This window comes from Oncorhynchus tshawytscha, linkage group LG30 (assembly GCF_018296145.1).
Source record: "Oncorhynchus tshawytscha isolate Ot180627B linkage group LG30, Otsh_v2.0, whole genome shotgun sequence".
Taxonomy (NCBI): Eukaryota; Metazoa; Chordata; class Actinopteri; order Salmoniformes; family Salmonidae; genus Oncorhynchus; species Oncorhynchus tshawytscha.
Genome location: NC_056458.1, coordinates 32,735,377 through 32,748,612, shown reverse-complemented (window position 1 = coordinate 32,748,612; position 13,236 = coordinate 32,735,377).

Here is a 13,236-nt window from a genome sequence, read left to right as displayed (position 1 = left end):
GGTAAATAATTAGTAGGAAAACCTTTTGTCATCATTGTGATGTCGCCAGATTGACTTTAGATGAAGTATAACTTCAGCTACCTAGCTTCCAGTGCCTTGCAAAAGTATTCACCCCCCTTGGTGTTTTTGCCATTTTGTTGCATTACAACCTGTAATTTAAATAGATTTTAATTTGGATTTCATGTAATGGATATACACAAAATAGTCCAAATTGGTGAAGTGAATTAAAAAAAATAATGATCTCAGTGTATATACACCTGTTCTGAAATGCCCCAGAGTCTGCAACACCACTAAGCAAGGCGCACCATGAAGACCAAGGAGCTCTCCAAACAGGTCAGGGACAAAGTTGTGGGGAAGTACAGATCAGGGTTGGGTTCTAAAAAAATATTCTGACCTCTTGAACATCCTACGGAGCACCATTTAAATCCATTACTTAAAAATGGAAAGAAAATGGCACCACAACAAACCTTCCAAGAGAGGGCCGCGGACCAGACAAGAAGGGCGTTAATCAGAGTGGCAACAAAGAGACCATAGATGACACTGAAGGATCTGCAAAGCCCCACAGCAGAGATTGGAGTATCTGTCCATATGACCACTTTAAGCCGTACACTCCACAGAACTGGGCTTTACGGAAGTGTCGCCAGAAGAAAAATAAGCTAACACATTTGGTGTTTGCCAAAAGGCATGTGGGAGACTCCCCAAACATATGGAAGGTACTCAGATGAGACAAAAATGTTTCTTTATGGCCATCAAAGAACTAAATGTCTGGTGTAAACCCAACACTTCTCATCACCCCGATAACATCATCCAGCATGGCAGCATCATGCTGTGGGGATGTTTTTCATCAGCAGGGACTGGGAAACTGGTCAGAATTGAAGGAATGATGGATGGCGCTAAATACAGGGAAATTCTTGAGGAAAACCTGTTTCAGTCTTCCAGAGATTTGATACTGGGACGGAGGTTCACCTTCCAACAGGACAATGACCCTAAGCATACTGCTGAAGCAACACTCGAGTGGTTTAAGGGGAAACATTTATGTCTTGGAATGGCCTAGTCAAGACCTCAATCCAATTGAGAATCTGTGGTATGACTTAAAATTGCTGTACATCAGATGGACCCATTCAACTTGAAGGAGCTAGAGCAGTTTTGCCTTGAAGAATGGGCAAAACTCCCAGTGGCTAGATGTGCCAAGCTTATAGAGATATACCCCAAGAGACTTGCAGCTGTAATTGCTGTGGCTCTACAAAGTATTGACTTTAGGGGTGTGAATAGTTATGCACACCCAAGTTGTCACGATCGCTATCGTCGTGGAAATGACCGGACCAAGGTGCAGCATGGTGAGCTTACATTTCTTTTATTTGAAAAATGTCGCCAACAAAACAAAGAACAAGGAAACAACCGTGAAGCTTATTTGGCCTATAATGCCACTAACAAAGACAACTATCCACAAATACAAAAAGGATAAAAGGCTGCCTAAGTGATTCCCAATCAGAGACAACGATAGACAGCTGTCCCTGATTGAGAACCATACCCGGCCAAAACATAGAAACAAAGAACAGAGTTTCCCACCCGAGTCACACCCTGACCAACCAAACAGAGAATAAAAAGATCTCTACGTTCAGGGTGTGACACAATTTTTTTTTTTTTTTGTGGCTTATTTCTTGTTTGTTACACCCCAAATATTTTGCATCTTCAAAGTGGTGGGCATGTTGTGCAAATCAAATGATACAAACCCCCGAAAAATACATTTTAATTCCAGGTTGTAAGGCAACAAAATAGGAAAAATGCCAAGGGGGGGTGAATACTTTCGCAAGCCATTGTAGATTGAGGGGACAGCACAGTATTTTTGCTAGCTATTGTTGGCACATTATTCTAGCTAATGGCAACATTGCTATCAGTCTGAACATACTGATGGCAAAGTTGTTTCCTATTAATTAGTTTCCTAGTTTGTCATATTTCCAGCCCACTACAGTGTAATTTTTATGAAACAGTCATTTGCCTCAGTTCAGATTGACTGGGTAACCAGTCAACCACCAATATGGCGGAAGTGTTTGTTTTTTCCACCATAATTTGCAAATAAATTCATAAAGAATCCTACAATGTGATTTTCTGGATTTCTTTTCTCATTTTGTCTGTCATATTTGAAGTGTACCTATGATGAACATTACAGGCCTCATATTTGTAAGTGGGAGAACTTGCACAATTGGTGGCTGACTAAATAATTTTTTGCCCCACTGTATATGTGTAGAATGCAAACCCATACATCTCAACACAGCCAGCATACTTCCTCCAATCAGTCTACATTAGAGGGAGCATCAAGGAGCTTGCTGGCTACCTCACCACTGCACCAAGCCCTGTCCCTTCTGCTCCTGCCACAAGTGTTCATCTGCCCAAATATATTTGTGGAGGCATGGATGTGCCAAAAGGTCACAGCATGGAGGCGTTGCTGTGTTTGCAAGATGAAGTCTCCCATTACATGCACCACATGCTCACCACATTCTCTCCTTCATCTCGGAGGACCTGAGCCCTTGGACCATGCTTCAGGACTACCTGCCATGATGACTCCTTGCTGTCCCCAGTCCACCCGGCCTTGCTGCTGTTCCAGTTTCAACTGTTCTGCCTGCGGCTATGGAACCCTAAACTGTTCATTTTTACTCTAGACGTGCTGTCCTGTTGCACCCTCTACAACCACTGTGATCTCCACCCGGCACAGCCAGAAGAGGATTGGCCACCCCTCATTGACCATCCCCCATAACCTAGGAAGAAACCTAGAGGAACCAGGCTTTCTTCCTTTCTAGGGAGTTTTTCCTAGCCACCGTGCTTCTACACCTGCATTGCTTGCTGTTTGGGGTTTTAGGCTGGGGCTATATAAATTGATTTGATAGAGGACTGAGGGTCTTCCAAATATTGAAAGTGTGTAAACAGTTACCCATGTTATTTTGAGAATGTGTATATATATATATATATACACACACCTTTTTTTTTAATCAATTTTTTTTTCTCCCCATTTTGTTTTTTTCATTAATTTTTCTCAATTTTTTTTGGGGGGGAGGGTGTGTGTTAGAATACCATTTTGGTATTTTGTATATAGTTAGTTGTTTCAAAATGTATACCTTCACCAATTTGGCCACTTGGGTACATTTGGGCTACTTGTGTGGGACACCTGGGTGACTACATGATAAATGTCATGTATAGCACACTCATTTTGGAAGTTATCATTCTGAAACTTTGCACAAGTACTGTTGCCCTCTTATTTTTCACTGAAATTGTCCCCATCATCCTATCTGAATGTTTGTTTTATCTTGTTCATTTTAAAGATGATACAAAAATATAAAAAATCTATATTTTTTTTTCATTGTTTCATCTAAACCAGATCTATTGTGTTATATTCTCCTACATTCAATTCACATTTACACAAACTTCAGTGTTTCTTTCAAATGGTACCAAGAATATGCATATCCGTGGTTCTGTGCCTGAGCTACAGGCTGTTAGATTTGGGTATGTCTTCAGGTGGAAATTGCACAAAGTAGGGGGTAGCTCTAAGAGGATTTATTAAGCATCCTTCTTGAACCTGTCTCATACACAATCCATGTCTCAATTGTCTCAAGGCATAAAGTACCTGTCTCCTTCCCTTGAGCCACACTGATTTAAGTGGATTTAACAGGTGACCTCTAAGGGATCAGAGCTTTCACCTGTATTCTATGTCATGGAAACGTTTTGTACTCTGTGTATTATGTAGAACAAACATGCCTCAGACATAAGGAAGCATGTCATTTAAGTAATTTCTATCTGCAACATTCTACAATGTTTTCCTACAGAAAGTGGCCCTGGTGTCTCTGTTGGTTATGGTGTTGTTACATTGTTACTGTTTCCCCCTGACCTCTTAGAAAACCAATCCAGTTCTCATCTGTAGCACCAAAGCAAAGATCTGGGTCATTAAGTTACCACAGCTTCTCTCACAATCAATATCACATACACACATATTTTACACTCGTATGCTAAGCTGTGTTACCGACAAAACATTCCACATTACACAAACGGTATACACACGCGTACACAAACATTGATTCTGGCAAACTGCATTTGACAAAACTAAAGTACACTTATTTACACCCACCTCACCTCACCGCACGCGCACACACACAGATCACTTTGTTACATTGACCATTTACTGTACACAGGAAGCCATGTGACCATGTGATTGATCAGGGTAATAGTGTGCCACAGTCCGTTAGCTCCGCCCCAAAAGGTGCTCTCCTGTCACCAGACTTGATTAACCATGATGTGTTTCTTCTGATACATGGTGGCGGACTCTTTGACAGATTGAGATATCAAGGAGTGCGTTTTTGTGGGCCGCCGCACCGCCGCCTCTGTATGGAGATGTATCCAAATTAGAGGAAGTAGTTCCCAGAATAATCATACACTCGGGGGAAAAGGGTCATTTTGGAGGTCATCAGCATATAGATCCACTGGCACACACACAACTGTAGTCAGCTACCTGATTCCCACTCACTTCTTTTACTAGCAATCATTTACTTAAGAGGATGAATTTTCCCAGGCTGTGAATCAATATAGTTTTGGTCACAGTGTTGCAGCGCTAAACTGAATGGTGTATAAATAGCCTCGTATTGTAGCTTAGCCTGTGATTGGCTCGGATAGACTTTTGTGAAGGAGAGAGGGAAAGTGGGGTGCGGGGAGTTTTGTCTAAATACTGGTGGGTGATGTAAATGCTTGGAGAGGTGGGTGAGGCAGGCTCTCAAGGGTGTCTGGGAAAGGTTGGCGCTTTGAGCGGGAGCCTTCTTTTATTTTCGGAGGCCTCCAAAGACTTCCCCTTTTTCCTTTGTACTCCTTTGAAAATGTGCAGGATTTTGCCTTTCTCCAGCCTCACTTGAGACTCCCTGTCAACACTCGGAGCTAGTTATTAACTGTTTCTGTGAGGATTTCATAAATGTACCTTGTAATGTTGGAGAGTGCTTGGCCTCGCGGTACTAGTGCCTATAGAATACCATTGGGTGTCGTTGAAGGATACCAATATTTTCATAGCGATGTGGGGTTATTTTTACTATAATGGTGTCCTCAACATCCGAGTTAAGAAAGTTCCCTAAACAATGTTGATTGACTGATAACTGACTTTGAGCTAAGCTTGTTATTGAAGAGAGGATGTGCTGACTAGCTGATATCCATTGTGCACTGACTAGGTCCACTCTGAACATTAGTACTATAACTTTAAAGCACCTCTGTCAGTAGGCAGGCCAATTACTAGTGTTGACAGGATGATTGCTCCAGTATGATGTTTCATAATCAAAAGGAAGTTTGGTTGGAATTTAAATGAAGGCATTACTATTGACATGTTTATGTTAGCAAGAACTTCCCGACTCCCACAATGCATGTCACAGTTATGGGAGTATGCTTAGGATATGTAGGACAGAACTGAATCGAATGTTGACTAGGCCTATATATGTACAGTAAGTGAATTTACACTATTTTACATTTTCCCAATGTGCTTTAGCGTTCTGATATAGTTCTGGATGTATTGTGATTGGTAAATTCCAGGTGGGGAAGGCAGAGCTTGTCCCTGAGGATTCTTTAATGCTTTTCAGAGAATCGGCTCCCCTGCTGGCCTCTTTAAAAAACAAAATCAAAGTAGGCCTTCTCCAAAGCAGCAATGGGAAGTGTCTCTTTTTATTGACTCGTTCAGTGAAAATAGAAATATTTGGACTAATTTAGTTCATTTGAGTCCGTAATGCCCAGAGCATGCAGGACCCCCTATAGGCGAACGATGAATTGAATGCTTGAACGAGTCAGGATTCCACAAGCCTCTCGTTTACGGCATTCACCATAGGAGGCTTATTGGAGCTGTCATTTGTGACTGAGACTTTGAAAAGAATGCTTTAAACAATTTACATTTGTTGATTGCTAGGCATACAAATACGGTTATTTCTTGGTACCTAGAGCCCCCCCAGTGGAGGTGTCATAATACCCATTAAACCTAGTGATCAAACAGGGAAATGGTTCCAAATGTTTTCCCACAATTCATTTTTCTCATAGGGGATAAACACTTGAAATAAGGGCTGTGTTTTGTGTAGGCTTACCCTGGCATGACGTTTTGATACCCGTGTAAATCTCTCTCGGACTAGGTTACTTTCATCAATATATTCACCCTCATGGCAGTCAATGCATTGCTTGACTGCCATGAGGGTGATAAGCACAATATCGTTTGTGAACTGCAGCACCCCAAACGATCGTTTTCGAGTTTGTGAGCAGAGGCTGTGAATGTTTTGTTTCTACAAAGCTGTGTCCATCATAACATTCAATAATCAATTAATTGAATTCATTCTTGTATCATGCGATCAATTATCAGTTCTAAGCATGTATTTTTCTTCTCTATTCTGCCTGCACATGATATATTTTGCTTGCACGTTTATATGACAGGCAGTTGTTGGCCTGAGTCCTGCTGTAGATTTCATTGCTGCCAGCAGGTGAAACGAACTACAGTCACTCAGCAAAACAAATCACGACTCTCGAGTCAATAAAGAGTCGCTTTAAAAGAATGCAATGTTCGCGAACTGCACATTAGTACTCCAAACAAATCCTGTACTTCTGGAAACATGGAACTGATAAAACATTTTTTTTCTGTAATCCGTTACGCAACCAGCAAAAATATTGTAATCAGATTGCAGATACTTTTGAAAGATGACTAGATGATAAATTCAGAAAGGATGTTTGCGGAAAAAATCTATGACACCTTAGTGTTGTTTCTCAATGGCATTCAAATCAGTATTGACATTTTTTAATCTGCCTGAGCGAGTCTGACCACAAGTCATAGATCACGATGATGACACACCAAATGTGTTTGATGGATAGTGAGAAAAGAGCAGGAATAGGATTGAGCATGCGGTCTCTGACCAACTCTCTCAATATCTCTCTCAGAACAATCTTCTTAACCCTAACCAGTCAGGCTTCAAGACAGGTCACTCAACCCGAGACTGCTCTTCTAATGTCACAAGGGTTCTCCGCACTGCCAAAGTTGATTCTCGCTCCTGTGTTCACTTCCTCCTCAATCTATCCCCTGCCTTTGACACCGTGAAGCATCAGATCCTCCTCTCCACCCTCTCAGGGCTGGGTGTTTCAGGCTCTGCACACTTTTAGATTGCATCCTACCTGGCAGGCCGCTCCTACCAGGTGACGTGGAGAGGACCTGTGCCTGCTCTTCCTCCCGGGGAAGGCCTGCCCGCTCAAAGACCTCCATCACGATTGGCAACTCCACTAAATCCCCCTCCCAGAGTGCAAAGAACCTTGGTGTGACCCTGGACAACACCCTGTTGTTCTCTGCAAACATCAGAGAAGTGACTTGTTCCTGCAGGTTCATCCTCTACAATATCTGTAGAGTACAACCCTACCTCTCACCGGAAGCGGTGCAGGTACTAATCCAGGCAATTGTCATCTCCAGTCTGGACTACTGCAACTCACTGTTGGCTGTGTTCCCCGCTTGTGCTATCAAACCCCGGAAAGCCCACCTTGTGTTCAACTTTCCCAAGTTTTCCCATGTCACCCCTCTCCTCCACACACTCTACTAGCTTCCAGTTGAAGCTCGCATCCACTAAAAGACCATGGTACTAGCCTACGGAGCAGCAAGAGGAACTCCCCCTCCCTACCATTAGGCTATGCTCAAACCCACAACCCAACCCGAGCACTCCGTTCTGCCACCTCTGGTCTCTTGGCCCTCCCACCCCTACAGGGGGCCAGCTCCCGCTCAGCCCAGTCCAAGGTTTTCTGTCTTTTCTCTTTTCTTATGAAAACATCTGAAACCCTACCTAGCTGATAGCTACTTTGAAGAAAAATGTGCTTACTATGACTGTGATATCTGGTTGCCCCACCTAGCTATCGTAAGATGATTGCACTACCTGTAAGTCACTCTGGATAAAAGCGTCTGCTAAATGACTTAAATGGAAACGTCTTCCAAAAGCTATGTCTACCAATGGTGCGACAGCCGTCGACATCCAAAGATTATATATTCAATTTGAATAAATGCTTGATGGTAATGACGACCACAGTGGTGAAGCCCATGGGCAATACAGATTATTATTGATACGCTATCTACATAGCGCAATGATGTTAATCACACTGCGGCTCTCTCATTTAACTATTTGCACCCTAATGGATTGTGGTTGTTGTGGATGGCTGTTCACAAATATTTATGTGTTTTTTAACCCAATAATGGTTGAATTGAGGAAATGTAAACTGTCTGTCAATCATTGTTTTTGAGACCAGTGGACAGCCAGTGAAAATGAGTACCTGCAACAGTTGCATAGTGCGGATCCTTGCCTGGAAACCAGACATTGAGTTGCATTGAATTATACGTCAGGCAGAAATTAGCATTTTAATCAGCAAAGTTTCCTCTCATGACCTCTACAAGCCAGAATGTTGAATAAAATTATATTTTTACGTACTTTACCGGTTGTCTGTGCGGATGATCCTTTTGGCGGTGAGACAATTTATCCACAAGAAAGTATAATAACAAAAAAGCGCTGGTAGTGCTTTTAGATTTCTATTACCTGAAGCATGTGCACAAGATGAAAATACATGCATGAGACACATGCATACTTGCTGATCTTGTGCACGTGTTTACATGGTTCTGGGCATGCTTCCATGACAACAAAATCCTAAAACTACTAGGCTAATAAAGTCCTTTGTTTTTTGGGTTACACTCAAGTCCTATTCTTGAAGATCAAGAGCTATTCAATTAATTGGAATGACTGGAAATCTGATAGACTATGGATTGGATGTAAATATATAGCCTGATGATATTATTATCTGTATTGAAGTAGAATGCAATGGGTTAGAATAAGCCTACATAACCTATAAAGTATATTGCAACTTCCATTTACGGCCAGCTATGTAAACTTTAACATTGATTTATCCTCCAATAGATGTCGTTCAATTGGTAATATACATTTTTGTCTTAATCTAATGCTTAAAAAAAATTAAGTATTCTAAAAGTAGAGTTTGGGTAAGCTAAAAGTTACGCTACTGATTACAATTTTGGACAGGTAACTAGTTACTGTAACAGATTACATTTAGAAAGTAACCTACTCAAACCTGGGCACAAAGTAAACAGAAATGCTGTTTGCCAAAAATCGCTGATGAAAGACTTGACCGCTCTGCAAATTGGAAGAAAAAAGAAAGGCTTTGATTGCCTCTGAATTCTCTGTATTTATATGTTGGGACGACAGTGAAGTCATTAGGTTGGAAATAAGGTGGAAGAGGTGACTGAACCATGCTAGATCACTATTAGCACATTCATGCAGGAACTGCAGATGGTAGAGGCAAAAACGCACGGGTCATAAGGTGTGTGTGTGTGTGTGTGTGTGTGTGTGTGTGGGTGGATTGGAGGATTTTTGAATGATTGTAGGATTACTGAGTGTGTTCCCACCCGCGTCTTATTGACAACTTTATGATGCTAATCACGTCCTTGGACAAGTCCTTGGATCTCAGACAAATACTTTAGGTTATTCTGATGGATAGACAGACTGCTTGGCACCATGCTCAATACCTTGGGGCTAGTTATTCTTACAGGTTTGAAACAGTGTGACATGGCTCTTTGCTGTATTTGAACATCAGTAATTAACTTCTCTCCTGTAATTTCATCCAGGGCCATTTTCAGTAGGACACAACGTAACAAAACGTTAAGTAACTAACAAAAAACAGTGTTCTCATTTGAGAGCTTCAGGTAGTACGTCCCCATTATACACCATTTTTAAACGTTTCCTCCCTACTGAACACAGCCTTGGAGAAAGGTTCTTGCAAAGCCCAAATAGGCTTTATTCTTCCTCAATGTTTGATTTTGATATTTGAGGAGGTCCACATTGCTTTTTAATTGAAACAGTCCCACTGTTCCATCTCGGACTACACTGCCAGCTCCCTCTGATTGTGGTTTTAATTGTCAACAAGCTCTGTCTTGCACCAAAGTGAAAACCCAATGAACCTCTTCAGTCTGCTCTACCCTGGGAGAGACAGCTGCCAACTCAGGCGCCCTCAGCTCTGCCTGATGGATAGCCTGTATCTCCAGCTCACCTTGCTGTTGTAATTGGGGTTATGGTTATCATAGCTAGACTATAGAACAACAGTAAGGGTTGGATAAAGTCACTACCACACTGCTGAGTTAAAGGGGGTGTTAAAAGTTAGGAAGGCCAGTTTCTCAGACACAGATCAAACCTAGACCTGGACACACAAACAATTTCAATGGAGAATTTACACATTGACTAGGTCTCATATTCGCTGACATTGAGTAGTCTAGGACAAGGCTTCATTTGAGTCGGAGGAAACCAGCTCAAAGAGTATGCTTTTTTGGAGTGCTGCCATGTTCACTGTTATTGATTAATTTGAAGATAAACTGGTGGTTTTGCCGGACACGGGTTAAACCTAAACCTAGACTAAATTACACTTTTAAACTGGACTAACTGAAATTGTATTTCTCAGACATGGTTTAAAATAGTCTGACTTTCCGTGTCTAGATTTTTTTTAGTATTTTTAGTATGATTTCCAGAAGGACGATTAGAGTTAATCTAGATCTAAGCGAAGCTTTAAAGAAGCAGGTTTAACCGATAAGAGTAAACCCTGACTAAGTCAGGGGAAGGGGTGTTCTACTAAGCTACACTATACAGTGTATTCGGAAAGTATTCAGACCCTTCCCTTTTTCCACATTTTGTTACATTACAGCCTTATTCTAAAATGGATTAAATAAATAAAAAACCCTCATCAATCTACACACCATACTTCATAATGACAAAGCGAATGATGTATAAAGGCACACACCTGTCTATATAAGTTCCCAAAGTTGACAGTGCATGTCAGAGCAAAAACCAAGCCATGAGGTCGAAGGAAGAGCTCCGTAGAGCTCCGAGACAGGATTGTGTTGAGGCACAGATCTGGGGAAGGATACCAAAAAATGTCTGCAGCATTGAAGATCCCCAAGAACACAGGGCCTCCATTATTCTTAAATGGAATAAGTTTGGAACCACCAAGACTCTTCCTAGAACTGGCCATCTGGCCAAACTGAGAAATCGGAGGAGAAGGGCATTCGTCAAGGAGGTGACGAAGAACCCGATGGTCACATTGACAGAGCTCCAGAGTTCCTGTGTGTAGAGGGAGAACCTTCCATAATGAAAACCATCTAACCAGTTAGCCTGGTGCTAGCCTCGAGCTAGGCCCATCTCCCAGCTAGCCAAAGAGTTCCACCAGACAATTCTTGGGCTAAAATACCACTTTGCCAATTGGCCTGGACCCTTTACTGCCGACACGGAGCCCCGCCGATACATCACGACTGGTCTGCCGGCGTAACCGTCCGAGGTGGTTTCAACAGGCTCTTCCATTGCGACGTCGCTGGATGCCCATCTGCTAGCCCCAGCCCGCTAGCTGTCTGAATCGCTGTGTCTCCAGCTAGCCTAGCATAGCAGCGACTACGGAATTGGCTCCCTGACTCATCTAGTGCTACTCACTGGATCCTATGATCACTCGGCTACACATGCCTCTCCCTAATGCCAATGTGCCTCGTCTATTGCTGTTTTGGTTATTGATTATTGTCTTATTTCACTGTAGAGCCTCTAGCCCTCCCAATATGCCATAGATAGCCCTATTGTTCCACCCCCCCACACATACAGTGACCTCACCTGGCTTAACTGGTGCCTCTAGAGACAACATCTCATCGTCCCTCAATGCCTAGGTTTACCTCCACTGTACTCACATCCTACCGTACCCTTTTCTTTACATTATGCATTGAATCTATTCTTCCACGCCCAGAAATCTGTTCCTTTTACTCTCTGTTCCCGAACGCACTAGACAACCAGTTCTTATAGCCTTTACCTGTACACTTATCTTACTCCTCCTCTGTTCCTCTGGTGATGTAGAGGTTAACCCAGGCCCTACAGCCCCCAGCACCACTCCCATTCCCCAGGGGCTCTCATTTGTTGACTTCTGTAACCGTAAAAGCCTTGGTTTCATGCATGTTAACATTAGAAGCCTCCTCCCGAAACTTGTTTTATTAACTGCTTTAGCACACTCCAACCCTGATGTCCTAGCCATGTCTGAATCATGGCTTAGGAAGTCCACCAAAAATCCTGAAATTTCCATCCCTAACTGTAACATCTTCCGACAAGATAGAACTGTCAAAGGGGGCAGAGTTAGCCTGCAGAGATCTGCCACACTATCCAGGTCTGTACCCAAACAATTCGAGCTTCTACTTTTAAAAATCTACCTCTCCAGAAACAAGTCTCTCACCGTTGCAGCTTGTTAAAGACCCCCTTCAGCCCCCAGCTGTGCCCTGGACACCTTATGGGGCGGCAGGTAGCCTAGTGGTTAGAGCATTGGACTCATAACCGAAAGATCGAATCTCCGAACTGACAAGGTAAAAATCTATCGTTCTGCCCATGAACAATGCAGTAAACCACTGTTCCAGGGCTGTAATTGAAAATAAGAATTTGTTCTTAATTGACTTGCATAGTTAAATAAATAAAATTAAAAATATATATGTGAATTGATTGCCATTTATCTTCAGAGTTTGTACTGTTAGGTGACCTAAACTGGGATATGCTTAACACCCTGGCTGTCCTACAATCTAAGTTAGATGCCCTCAATCTGACATAAATTGTCAAGGAAACTACCAGGTACAACTCTAAATCTGTAACCATGGGCACCCTCACAGATATCATCCTGACCAACCTGTCCTCTAAATACACCTCTGCTGTCTTCAACCAGGATCTCAGCGATCACTGCCTCATTTCCTGCATCCGTAATAGGTCTGCGGTCAAACAACCTCCACTCATCACTGTCTAACACTTCCTAAAACATTTCAGCGAATTGACCTGGCCCGGGTATCCTGGAAGGATATTGACCTCATCCCGTCAGTAGAGGATGCCTGGTTGTTCTTAAAGTGCTTTCCTAATCATTTTAAATAAGCATGCCCCATTAAAAAAAAATTGAATTAGGAACAGATATAGCCCTTGGTTCACCCCAGACTTGACTGCCCTTGACCAGCACAAAAACATCCTGTGGCGTTCTGCATTAGCATCGAATATCCCCCACGATATGCAACTTTTCAGGGACGTTAGGAACCAATATACACAGCATCCTGTAGCACTAATTCCAAAAAGTTTTGGGACCCTAAAGTCCATGGAGAATAAGAGCACCACCTCCCAGTTGCCCACTGCACTGAGGCTAGGAAACACTGTCACCACCGAT